At 36.0% G+C, this 13,283-nt stretch overlaps 1 protein-coding gene and 1 pseudogene across 16 annotated transcripts in view; one reads left to right on the top strand and one right to left on the bottom strand.

The window, feature by feature from the left end:
• The window catches only part of PCDH15 (protocadherin related 15), an 803,588-nt gene that overhangs the window by 714,790 nt on the left and 75,515 nt on the right, over positions 1–13,283 (bottom strand). The window lies entirely within an intron of this gene.
• On the top strand, positions 12,516–13,170 carry LOC101351293 (ADP-sugar pyrophosphatase pseudogene; annotated as a pseudogene).

Raw genomic sequence — 13,283 nt, 5'->3', positions numbered from 1 at the left:
AATCTATGACCCCACCACTCATGATAAGAAATAGAACATGGTCAAAAAAAAAAACAAAAAACAAAAAACCTGTTGTTGTTGAGTTGATTCCAACTCATAGTGACCCTATAGGACAGAGAAGTACTGCCCTATAGGTTTCCAATGCTCTTTTATTTCATCATTTCTTCCTTTTGCTTTTGCTACTCAACATTCAAGAGCAAGTTTCAGAGTCTCTTCTGACATCCATTTTGGTCTTTTCTTTCTTTCCTGTCTTCTTAATGCCGTCTTGCTTTCTTCATGTATGACATCCTTAATGTCATTCCATGACTTGTCTGGTCTTCTGTCATCAGTATTCAACGCATCAAATCCATTCTTGAGACGGTATCTAAATTCAGGTGAGATATACTCTTGTGGACTTGTTCTAATTTACTTCAGTTTCAACTTGGACTTGCCTATGAGCAGTTGATGATCTGTTCTGCAGTAGGCCCCTGGCCTAGTTCTGACTGATGATATTGAGCTTTTCCATTGTCTCTTTCCACAGATGTAGTCGATTTGATTCCTGTGTATTCCATCTGGCAAGGTCCATGTGTATAGTTGCCATTTATGTTGTTGAGAAAAGGTATTTGCAGTGAAGAAGTCATTGGCCTTGCAAAATTCTATCATATGACCCGTGGCATACTTTCTATTACCAAGGCCATATTTTTCAATGACCAATCCTTCTTTCTTTCCAACTTTTGCATTCCAGTCACCAGTAATTATCAGTGCACCCTGATTATCTTGTTCAATCAATTTCAGACTACATAAGCTGGTAAATATATTCAGTTTCTTCACTTTTGCCTTAGTGGTTGGTAACTAAGTTTGAATAATAGTTGTACTAACTCGTCTTCCTTGTAGGTGTATGGATATTATCCTATCAGTGACAGCATTGTACTTCAGGATAGATCTTGAAATGTTCTTTTTGACAATGAATGCAACGCCATTCCTCTTCAAATTTTCATTTGCGGCAGAGTAGACCATATGATTGTCCTATTCAGAATGGCCAATACCAGTCCATTTCAGCTCACTAATGCCTAGGATATTGATGTTTATGCGTTCCATTTCATTTCTGACGATTTCCAATTTTCCTAGATTCATACTTCGTACATTCCTCGTTCCAATTATTAATGGATGTTTGCAGCTGTTTCTTCTCATTTTGAGTCGGGCCACATCAGAAGATGAAGATCCCAAAAGCTTGACTCCAACCAGGTCATTAAGGTCGATTCACTTTGAGGAGGCATCTCTTCCACAGTCATCTTTTGAATGCCTTCCAACCTAAGGGGAAACCCTGGTGGCGTAGTTTTTAAGAGCTACGGCTGCTAACCAAAAGGTGGCAGTTTGATTCCACCAGGCAATCCTTGGAAACCCTATGGGGCAGCTCTACTCTGTCCTATAGGGTTGCTCTGAGTCGGAATTGACTACACGGCTACGGGTTTGGTTTCCTGGTTTTCTAAACTGAGGGGCTCAACTTCTGGCACTATATCAGACAATGTTCTGTTACTATTCATAAGGTTTTCATTGGCTAATTCTTTTCAGATGTAGACTGCCAGATCTTCCTTCTTAGTCTGTATTACTCTGGAGGCTCAGCTGAAACTTGTCTGCCATGGGTGACCCTGCTGGTATTTGAACACCAGTGACACAGCTTCCAGCATCACAGCAACACACAACAACCTGCCCCCATTATGACAAACTGACAGACTCGAGGGGGATATATATACGTATACATATATATATATATATTATGATTTTCTGCCTTTCGTGTTTTCAAATATAAGTATTTAATTCTACAAATTGCCCTCTAAATGCTTTTTGAGCTACGTCTTCAAAATTTTAAAAATCTATTTTTTGTTCTAATTTATTTAAAATTATCTTCTAATTACATATTTGTTTACCCATGGGTTAATTAAGAAGATACTTTTAAAGCTTTGTAAATATATTTATTTTACATATCTTTGTCACTGAATAATTCATTAGTTTATGTTAATGTCAGAGAATATCGCTGTCCTAATAGATTTTCTAAATTTAGTGAGATTTACTTTAATGCCTAGCATAAGGTCAATTTTTAAAGTATCGGTGTGATTGAAAATATATGTTCTACAGTTTTTCAGCTGCAGCCTTTTACATCCATTATAAAGCTTAAATATGTTGAAATATTCTACATGCTATTGATGTATTGTCTGTTTGTCTATCAGGTATTGAGAGAAATACGTGTAAAACTCCAAATGTGATGATGGATTTGTTAATTTCCTCTTGTAGTTCCATGGATTTGCTTTACTATCTTTTTAAGCTATACAGTTAGGTACGTACCTGTTTTTTCATAATTTTCATGATCTAATTAGGCACCAGACTTTATCCCCTGTCTCCTTTTAAACACATAAAATTCTTAAAATCTTAAAACACAGAATCCAGATGACAGGAGATATACAGATGTTCCAAAAATAAATGTGGACTCTAGAGTCCGTTTACATCAATAGAATCATGATTTATTTCTTTCTCTGCTTTGTTAACATATTTTTAAAACCTTTTTTTTTTTTTTTCTAGCAGCAGTTTTAGGGAGTAGTTTTCTGAAATCCCAGTTAGCCCAAATCCTGGGAACAGAAATCCCACTGTTATTTTTTTTTACAACTTTCACTACACAGCCTCTCTATACATAGAAAAAGAGTTTTGTGGAGATCAAAAAATAATTCTTTTTTTTCTCTTAAATCAGCTGTGTGCAAACCAGGGCTCCAAACATAACTTACCCATTAACTAACCCATTGCCGTTGAGTTGATTCGACTCTCCGTACTGCTCTCCACTTGAATGAGGGAACTTTTTTTCTTTTTCCTCCTGTGTCTTTGTTTTGTTTTTTGCTTAAGTGAGACTGAACTTGCAATTGAAAGTTGGCCTTACGTGAAAGGTACTTAATGATGCAATGCAAAGACAGCTTGCTTGCCACATCAATTTTCTGTGACAGTAACTAAAAATATTGGATAGCTGAGTTATCTTAGAATTTTTTCTTAGGGGAAAAAATCAGTATGTTTCTCATATGCATTTTTAATAAGCTAAGTTGCTACTTATGGTCTTTTCATACAATGTGAATATACATGACGCATCTAATTTATGACGAATGGTATAATTAAATTCAAATTGTAAGAGAAAATTCAAAATTTCTTTCTAGTTAGAAAAAGTTAACATTAGTTTTCCAAAAATTGTTTTTAATCTCATAAATGTACTAAATATCAGAATAACTCATACCTTGAGGCTTTAAACTTAACTTCTCAAGGGGAATTCTGGGTAATTTTCTTCTGTTTTCCAACCGTGGTATGGTTCAGAGATTTCCAGTAGATTATAGAATTCATCACTTGAGAAGGTCGTAATATTGGGCAAGTGGTGCCTCAAACAGCAGCCACAGAGATTAAATCAGCCTCTCAAGATGGTATAAGAAGATTTATAGGGGAAGGAAGTTCTACTCATACCTCAGTAGATCATTCTGGAATATTTAATGTTACTAGGAAGATCTGAAAAATAAAAGAATGAATCATAGCATTAAGTAATTTAGCTAATATCTACACATTTGATTCTTTAAGCTTTTTGGTTTGGAGATGGGTTCTATTTTATTTTTTTGATTTGGTTTAGCCACTCTTGGCTCCAGGTGTAGAAGTATAAAACAAACAAAGAAACAAACAAATACCTCTGATCATTATCCTGTTAGTATTTTATGTGGTTTACTTTTCAAACATGTGATCTCTACAGTTTAAATGTTGCTGCATAGCCACTGTCCCACAAATCATTCAATAAATGATCAGTCAGCAAAAGAGGAGAGCCTTCTGTATATGGTGATTGAAATGACCACCACCCAAAACCTGATACGCAATTATGATCCTTCAGATAGTGGTGTGGGTCTTGACTGAGCATTTATCTGGATTATAATTATCTTCCAGTGTAGACTGAAGAAGGACCACAAGGGATTTTACCAGAGGAGCCTGGGTCTTTCATGACTTAACCTCTAAGTTGCTGGGAGACCTTGGAAAAGACACTGAAAGACTTCTGATTCTCAGTTTTCTCTTCTGTAAACTGTGGATAATATCTACTAAACAGAGTGCATGTGAAAATTAAAATATGTAACAAGAATAGGCTTAGGATGAGACCTGACATAGCCTAAGTACCATTTATGGTCTTATTACTTTGTAACGCTCCTGTGAGGTAAAAAGATAATGTATTTAAAACTCCTAGTAGGTACCCTCTCAACAGTAGCTATTAATCTTGTGATTGGTATTAATACACTGTAGAGCGCAGATGAAGCAACAACCTCTGTAGAAATGAAACTACCTGCAGAAGTCAGGTTTCCAAAATATCCAACAAAAATTCAATGATGCATCTTCAGAAAGAGCAGATCTTGGCTCTTAAAATGCCTGGTACAAGGCATTGAGTATGTGTTTATGTGTTCTGATTATTGCTTTGAAGATAAATTACCCAGACCATATATTCTGAATCTCCTTAAGGAAATGAAAAGTAAGATTGAAAAGCCTTTTTTTTTTTTTCCACCAACAGCCCACAGTGATCTAACAAATGTGGATTTGGTCCCATAATGAATGTCCTCCAAGATCACGAATGAAAAATACTATTTTAGGTGTACGTATTTTGATGATAACCTCTTCTTGAAAAAATATACAAGTATGCTTTGGACACAGTCAATTTCCAACTTTAGAGATGATCAGTTTAAATGAGAATTATGCCCTTGCTGCAATAAGTTTATTCCACACCCTAATTTAGCCTACAGTGAAAAATACTCTTTATTCCCTCATCCCATGGCAATGTAAATTTATTCCACAAGTAAAGTGTTGTCAAACACTCTAAAATTCTGCATTTATGCCCTTTCTATGTTAAAATGTCTATCAGGAAAAAATAAATCCACTTTTGTGGCTCAATTTATTGTCTTAAAACTAGTGTATTACAGTGCATTCCAGTTGGAGACTGGTCGCCTTGGGGCTTGTAAAATGTGGGCTGATTCATCACATGACCCTGTTGTAGAAGCGATCTTGTCTTGGCCTCTGGTTTAATTTCTCTAAGAATAGTCATAATGTCTGCTCATAAAGCATATTTTTGTACATGAGGATTAATCTACATGAGAAAACACTTAAATTATCATATTAATATCCTCTCCAAATTCTAAAGTATGATTAATGTTTCTGTTTCTTGGCTTAGATGGGGATTTCTAAAAGTGAGTCTTCTTGAGAATGCTTTGGATGAAACTTGGCAAAGTGCATACACATGAAGCTAATTGTTTAAAATCAGTGCACAGAACTGCATAATATTGAACAATTCTCCTATAATATTTAGGTTGTTTCCAATTATTCAATAAAACAATGCTGCAAGGAATATCTTTTATGTAGAATACTTTGTGACCATATATAAGCATCTATGTAACAAAGATGCTTAGAAATAGACTCTTTGTATCAACAAATATATAGATATAAAATTTTGCTAAAAACTTTCAAACTGCCCTCCAAAAACAGGGTAGGGGCTGTGTCTGACCTCCTCCAACTCCACAAAGGGGAAGGAGAACCAAGATCAACAGTGCAAGGCTGACATCCATGAGGTGGAGGCCAAACAAGCCTCTTCTCTCCACCATCTTTACTAATTCTGACACCAACCATCCGTCACACAACACTCTCTACTTCTCTGCTGGGTTCAATAATTCATTGCAATGGCCACACAGAACTCACAGACCATACTCACAATTACAGGGTTTATTAGGGAAACAACAGTTACAATTCAGGCTCAGGAACACTCAAGACACAGTTCTTCCATCAGGACAGCCTCTTCTTAACCATGCTTGCAGGCACACCTCTCCCTGGCCCTAGGCCTCTCCCCAAAGGCATTCATCTTCTCTCTCAGTGGGCTGGGAAGCCCACTGAGCCATCTCCTGCTGTCAGGTCTCTGGTGCCGGGTCTTTCCTGCCACTGCTTCTCAAAGTCTTCAGGGTTACAGCTTGTGCTCTCTCTGTCTCTGTCTCTTAGTCTCTCTGTCACTTTGTCTCTCTCTGTCTCTATCTCTCTCTCGGTCTCCTGCTTCCAGGAGCTTCTCAGTGCAGGGATCTCAAGTCCAGAGGACATGCTCTCCACTCCTGTCTGTTCTTCCTTGGTGGTGGTAGGATTCTCCTCTCTGCTCTGAAATTGGTTCTTTTTTAAGGCAAAACTGACCAATTCCCCTGGTGGGCCACAATTACCCTATCACACAGTCCTGCACCTCCAAAAGGCTGTACATATTTAATTTTCATCAATCATGTGTGAAAGTATCACCTATATATATTTTCCAGCAATTTAAATAGAAACAACTGCTTGCTTTATAGTCTTCACTCTTTTATGCTGTGGAAGAAAGTTCTAACTAATTGCTATAAAGAATAGAGCCTGCATACTTAATAAAAAAATTAACATGTTATGATACTCATAAAAATCACTACTCTGCTCTTTTAATTTCCCAAGTAAGCAAGGGTAATGTATTCTTTAAGTGATTTATATGAGCATTTTTTAAATCCATTGGATGTGTTACCTAAGTTCTTGCCAACTAGCAATGGTATTGGAAAATCTCTAAATTCATTACCTTCTGTACAATGATTTTGAATAAGCAACTGTAGGAATCTCTTTCTCCCTCACTGGTTTAGAAATCTTGATAACATGTGCACAGTAAATGAACTTAAAGCAACAGTCAAAGTAAGAAGATAAAAGAAAATAGCCCGTGAAAATAAATTGCCAAGTCAAATTTTATGAAAAAATAAAAGATGCTTAGAATCTTAACTAAAATTCCAACATGCCTATTTTAGCTGTTCACCATGTTTCATTATGGAAATGATCCAGAGAACATTCAGTAAGAACATTCATAACAAATCAAGTCACCAGGAAGTTTATTTTTGTAATATCTAATGCAATTTTAATAACATCATTTTTTAAAAAGTCCATGATAGGGATTTTCCAAGTGAGGGCTTGCAACTTGAAAACATTTTTATATAAAAGTTAATTGCAGACGGTAAGCTAATAATGATGAAGGGTCAAAAGCAAGTAAGGCTGGTACAAGTCAAAAAGGAACTATAATTTTATCAATAAAAATAAGATATCTGGTAAGAAAGACTACTTTAGCTAAGCAGAGACATTTGGCTTAAATAAAGCAGGAAATTATTCAGGTAGAATCAAGTTTACGGCAATCTAACTATTTTGTTTCGTGTCTCAGATACGTGAACCAATCAGCAGATACATGCATCCAGTTGCCAGTTATGGTGACAACTTCAGTAAAAGGAATAGATGGGAGAAAAAAGTCTATTCAAAACACACTATTTCACTCTTTCGAGGTTTTGTCATGTCTCTAAAAACACTCCTAATTTAAGTTGGAAAAAAAAAGCCACTGTTCATTTGTTTTATGCAAGGAATTATATACAACATTATATAATGAAATCGTTTGATATCTGTTACCAAAATATTTGTCAGGCCTTGGTCAGTGATCCCTCTTCCTGGAAGAAACATTAACTCTTTGCTTCTTGAGAAATCTTTTTGATAGTAATTTCTTGTTGTACCATGCAAGGATTATATCATCCTACTGAATCTTGTAAGGACTGTAACGGTTTCAGGAGATTAGTTAGAATGGAGTTCAGCAATTCAACATTGGGTGGCAAGAAATTAGAAAGGAAAATAAAATATCATGCATAAAAGAGCCAATGATTACTTTTACAAAAAGGCTCTCATAGTATGTAAGGTCATGTGATACAGACCAACCTAACTATTGCACAACAAAGACTTAGGAAAGTTCACCAGTATTTATTTTTTAAACCATGTATGAGGATCTCGGCTTCACAACACACTTGACTTATATATATATATAGAAAAACTGTAGTAGCTAAATGATTCCAGGTCCAAACATTGAAAAATGCAAAATAGGGCTTTTGTGTTCAGTAGTTTTAGTCCAGAATGTCCAATATTATATTCAATCTTTCTCTGTAACTATATGTATTGCCAAAAAGTGATACTTAGAAGCCTAAAGTTTACAGACCCAGGCTTTTAAGAAACTACACAGCAAATTATTATTTATTTGTTTACTTCTGTATCAGAGAGAAAAGTCTAATGAATCAAGCATCCGTTGGCTTAGAACTAACTTTTGTGCTTGAGGGTATTTGGCTGACTGTCAAAACTGATAAAATATATAAAACAAAAATGCTACCACAAATAAGATTTTAGAACAATTTGCATTTTTGATACTATTCTGACCACTTCTCATGGCTGGTACATTTTTTTAAAACTAAACTTTTAAGTCCATTTTATTTCCTAGGCTTAGAAGTAGTCTCAGTATCCATTAATGCCACTAATCTAAGGCTGGGCCTATCATGAAGGTTAGACAAGAGACCTGTGATCCAAGACCACTGGCCTGGGGGGTACTCTGCTTTTGCAGCACTTTAACTAGGGTGGGTTTGTACTGCAAACAGAACAAAACCATGGATTTGCATGTGTAATTTCAACAGCATCTGGTTTGCCAGGTACCATGGACAACATATCCAAATGCAAATCTGCTAAAAGCACAGTGCTCCTTTTTTCAGCCAAAGAAACGGAGATACGGAGCGAGCTGGTAAAGAGGAGTCCAAGTTATCTGCTCAGTGGGCAAATGAGTAAGAGGTTAAATATACACTATACAGTACAAAGTGTTAAACTCTGATTTTCTACAAATAATTGTGGCAAGGCCATTGCATCAGTGGAATGCAGCTCTGGTAGCAATACTGTTGACAAGGCAGCATCAGCTTGCCCCAGCAAGGGAGAGTATTGGCCAAACTGGCGCTCCACTTGGAGGCTTCATAATGTGGTGCCCATGTGATCCTCTCCTGTTTTTGTTGTGTGTTTTGCAGTAATAGGGAAAGCAACAACCTGATCAGAGCAAAAATGCTTTTTAAAAAACAACATCACCCTGAGAAATTAAATGTGCAACAGATCTTGTTTCTGTGGTCAATTCTGAGGGGAAAACAAATGTTCAGCTGCTTACTTCACTGGAAAAAAACAAAAGCAAAACAAAACAGACAAAAAAAATCCCCAGAGACTAATTGGCTTGTTCTCAAAAAAGCAGAGAATAAATGACTGAGGGACGACAAAGCCCTGTTACCTAATACTAGTTAGTTACTGCTGATTCACTGACAATAAAAAAACTCCGAGCAATATCTACATATTCATGACTTTTCTTCCCCACAAATTATTGAATACATAAAAAATATCATCAAAATCTTAAGGCTTGTTAAATGGTTTTATCCATCCATTCCAAATGGTTATATACTAAAAAAGAGCCCTAAACAGATGTTAAATTGAGTTACATGTTTAAATCTGAAAGAACTAGGATATCCAATTTAAGATAAAAGTGGAGTTTTGCATTACTTCTTTGAGAGAATTCAGAGCTATGACTAACTAGGGATTAGAGTAAAGTTGGCATAATCTTTATCAGGGCTGAATTACTCAATAAACAAGGTACACAAGCTCTTCCTTGTGCTTACTTACTAATCTGTAGTGCACAATTTCACCTGTTTTTCACCACATCTTTGATGAAACCCATGTGAAATTGTGCACTACAGATTAGTAAGTAAATACAAGTAAGCCTGTTCATACCTTGCTTAATGTAAGCCCTTGTGTACCTCACTTACTGGTTAATCTGCCCCTGTTTACATTAACAGAATGGTATTAAATGTTGCCATGTTGAAAATACCAGAAGATAGTCTTCTTAAATGGTGTCATAGGTTAAATTATGTCCCTCAAAAATACGTGTTATAAATCTTAACATCTATGCTTGTGGTAATAATCCCATTTGGGAATGGGTTTTATTTGTTATGTTAATGAGGTAGGATTAGCACATGGTATATCTTGAGTCAATCTCTTTTAAAATATAAAAAAGATTAAACAAGGGAGCAGAGCAGAGATGGGAGAAGAGACGGTAAGCCATGTGAAGACTGCCAGGAGCAGAAGCTCAAAGAGATGAGGATCTTCCTCCAGAGCCCACAGAGACAGGAAGCCTTCCTCTAGAGCCAGCACCCTGAATGCCAACTCCTAGTCTCCCAAACGGAACCCTGGTAGCGTAGTTGTTAAGAACTTGGCTGCTAAACAAAAGGTCTGCAGTTCAAATCTACCAGCCGCTCCTTGGAAACCCCGTGCAGCAGTTCCACTCTGTCCTAACGGGTTGGTATGAGTCAGAATTGACTTGAGGGCGTGTAACAACAAGAAGTCTCCCAAACTGTGAGAAAATAAATTTCTGTTTGTTAAAGCCACCCATTTTTTATGTTTTTGTTATAGCAGCACTAGATAACTAGGACAAATGGCAAGGCTAAAAAACTCCTATAATCAAGTAGCATAACTTTTTAATCTATTTTAATAGTCAAGGATTCTGCCTTCTATAATCAAGTGTTATAATGTTGAAACTGCTGTTTTGTTGTCTGCATAATTTTATAATGATTCCAAAAAGATTTTCCTACGCTACCTATAAATACATTTCTCGAGGTAGCAATAAGAAAGTCAAAATGGATCAAGATATCTAAGTAATTTCATTAAGATGTCAAGAGGCAACCAGTGAAAGGTGAAGAACTCACAGAGTCATATCATGGAAGGAATGCCTGCTGTGTTGTTTCCTTCACAGAAAGAGAAACCTTCATTCTGTAACGCTTCCAGCATCTGCTGAAACGACGTTGAGTGATTCTATGTTGTTAAAATTATCCGTTGCGTACACTTAAGTACACTTACAAGAAACAGAGCCTCTTACCATTTAGAAAGCTAAATTATATTTAATACAGAAATATTTCTCACACTTTGGTTCATAAGATAGTGTATTACATTTAAAAAATATATATTCAAAACTTAGCTCTTTTTTTTTCTTTTCTCTCACTCACTTTGTTTTAGTCATTTTCCTGTAATATAAATTGGTAAGCATTTTCTCATCTCAATCTGGTCTTTGCATTTGCCTCTGTCTAAAATGCTCTTCTCCCCGACACCTGCCCAGCTCAAGGCCTCATTTGTTCTGTCTCTATTCAGGTGCCGCTTTCTCAAAGAAGCCTTCCTTATCATGCTATCTCAGATAGCCCACCTCCATTCTTCAGTTCTTACCCTTCGTTTTTAACAGTACATATCACTACTTAACATATTATATGTTTATTCTTTAATAAAAAAAAATTACTTTCGTAAACCTAAAAAATTCAGTAAAACATAATCTTCAAATAAGACTATGTTTTTCTATTTATTCTTTATTGTGATATAATTTACATACAGAGAAATACATAGACCGTAAACATTGCAGTTCGACAGATTTGACAAAATTGTGTATACTTATGTAACACACCACTCAGGGAAGACACAAAGCACCACCATCATCTTAGAAAATTCTCTTGTGCTTCTCCCCAGTCAGTATCTCCACCTACCCGCAGAGGCTTACTGCTAGTCTGATGTATTTCACCATAGACTCTATCTGCCTGTTTTAGAACTTGGTACAAATGGATCACAGAGCATGTTAAGTGTGTTATGCTTATGTTACATGTATATCATCTATTGATACTATTTTCTATTTTAATTAAAGAGATTAGGAAGACAAAATATGAAGAGTGTTATAAAGTACGATTATTCCACTAAACTACAGAACTCAACTATCAGTAAATTTAAGATCTAAGTAAACTTCATGAAACTTTTTTATTTTTAATTTCCATATTGTAATTTTATATTCCATTGTATTTATTTTTTTCTTCTTCATGTAGGCCTCAGACAGATTTGAAATCTGGCTTCAAAGAATAATCTGTAAAAATTGATTGCTCTAATGCAATTTTAAAATGATTCTTATATTGGAGAAGTGGTGTTTGCAGAAAGCATGGGATTTTTGGCACAATATACTGAAATTAAAAGATATATGCTGAGGTAGAGTCAATATATACCTAGATAATGTGGCATAAGTACAAAAATGTTTACAAAAAAATATATATATATACACACACATATATATGTATGTATGTATGCATATTCAAGGAGCCCTGGTGGCACAGTGGTTAAGAGTTCTGCTGCTAACCAAAAGGTCAACAGCTGGAATCCACCAGCTGCTCCTTAGAAACCCTAGGGGGAAGTTCTACTCTGTCCTATAGGGTTGCTATGAGTCGGAATTGACTCGACAGCAACAGGTTTTGTTTAGTTTTATATATATAATATACATGTGTGTGTAAGTATATATATATGTGTATATATATGTATATGTGTGTGTGTGTATATATATATATATATATATATATATATATAGTGGCTTAGTGGTTAAGAACTTAAGAACTACGGCTGGTAACCAAGAGGTCAGCAGTTCAAATCCACCAGGTGCTCCTAAGAAACTCTATGGGGGCAGTTCTACTCTGTCCTATAGGGTCGCTATGAGTCGGAATCCACTCGACGGCAACGGATTTGTAAGTTTCATAGACATATACATATATAACCACCTTGGACGTGAACTTCTTACTTGAGTATTGTAAAGACTAACTAGTTTGAAAATGGGAAATCAAGAACCAATGGATTCTTCTCAAACAACCAGTCTATTATTTCAGAGCAGTTAATTTAAGAAGGAAAATGGGTCAAGCTTGAAAAAAAAAAATTACATGGATCCTACTTCTAAAATTAGAACTTGGGAGATTGTGAAACATACAACCAGGAAAAGACGGTCGGCTGATGGTGTGGCAATTATCCCAGTGCTTCAAAGAACTCTTCATTATGAATGTATTGTTCTGGTGAAACAGTCTAGACTACCAAGGGGTGGCTCCTGCTAAAATTCCCCACAGGTCTCATAGATGATAATGAGAGCCCAGAAGCAGCTACTCTTCCGGAGCTTGAGGAAGAAACTGGTTATGAAGGTGACATTGCTGAATGTTCTCCACTTGTATGTATGGATCTAGGTTTGTCAGATTGTACTGTGCACATTGTGACAGTACCATTAATGGAAAAGACACTGAAAATTAAGACCTAAGCCAAAGCCTGGGGATGAAGAATTTGTGGAAGTAATTTCCTTAGCAAAAAAATGGCCTGCTGAAGAGGCTTGATGCTCTGATAGCTGAAGAACTTCTTACAGTGAACGTCAGAGTCTATTCCTATGCTCTGGTGTTGAAACATGCAAACACCAAGCCATGTGAAGTGCCCTTCCTGAAATTTTAAGGCCCAAAACAACACCAGCCATTATGTTTTTGTAAACAAGTCCACCAAGCCTTCTTCACTTAGAATTAGTATTCAACATTGTTTACTGCAGATTTAAAATTAGCTTTTTCATA

The sequence above is a fragment of the Trichechus manatus genome, unplaced genomic scaffold (assembly GCF_000243295.1).
Source record: "Trichechus manatus latirostris isolate Lorelei unplaced genomic scaffold, TriManLat1.0 scaffold00007, whole genome shotgun sequence".
NCBI lineage: Eukaryota > Metazoa > Chordata > Mammalia > Sirenia > Trichechidae > Trichechus > Trichechus manatus.
This window is presented reverse-complemented; position numbering and strand designations above follow the sequence as displayed.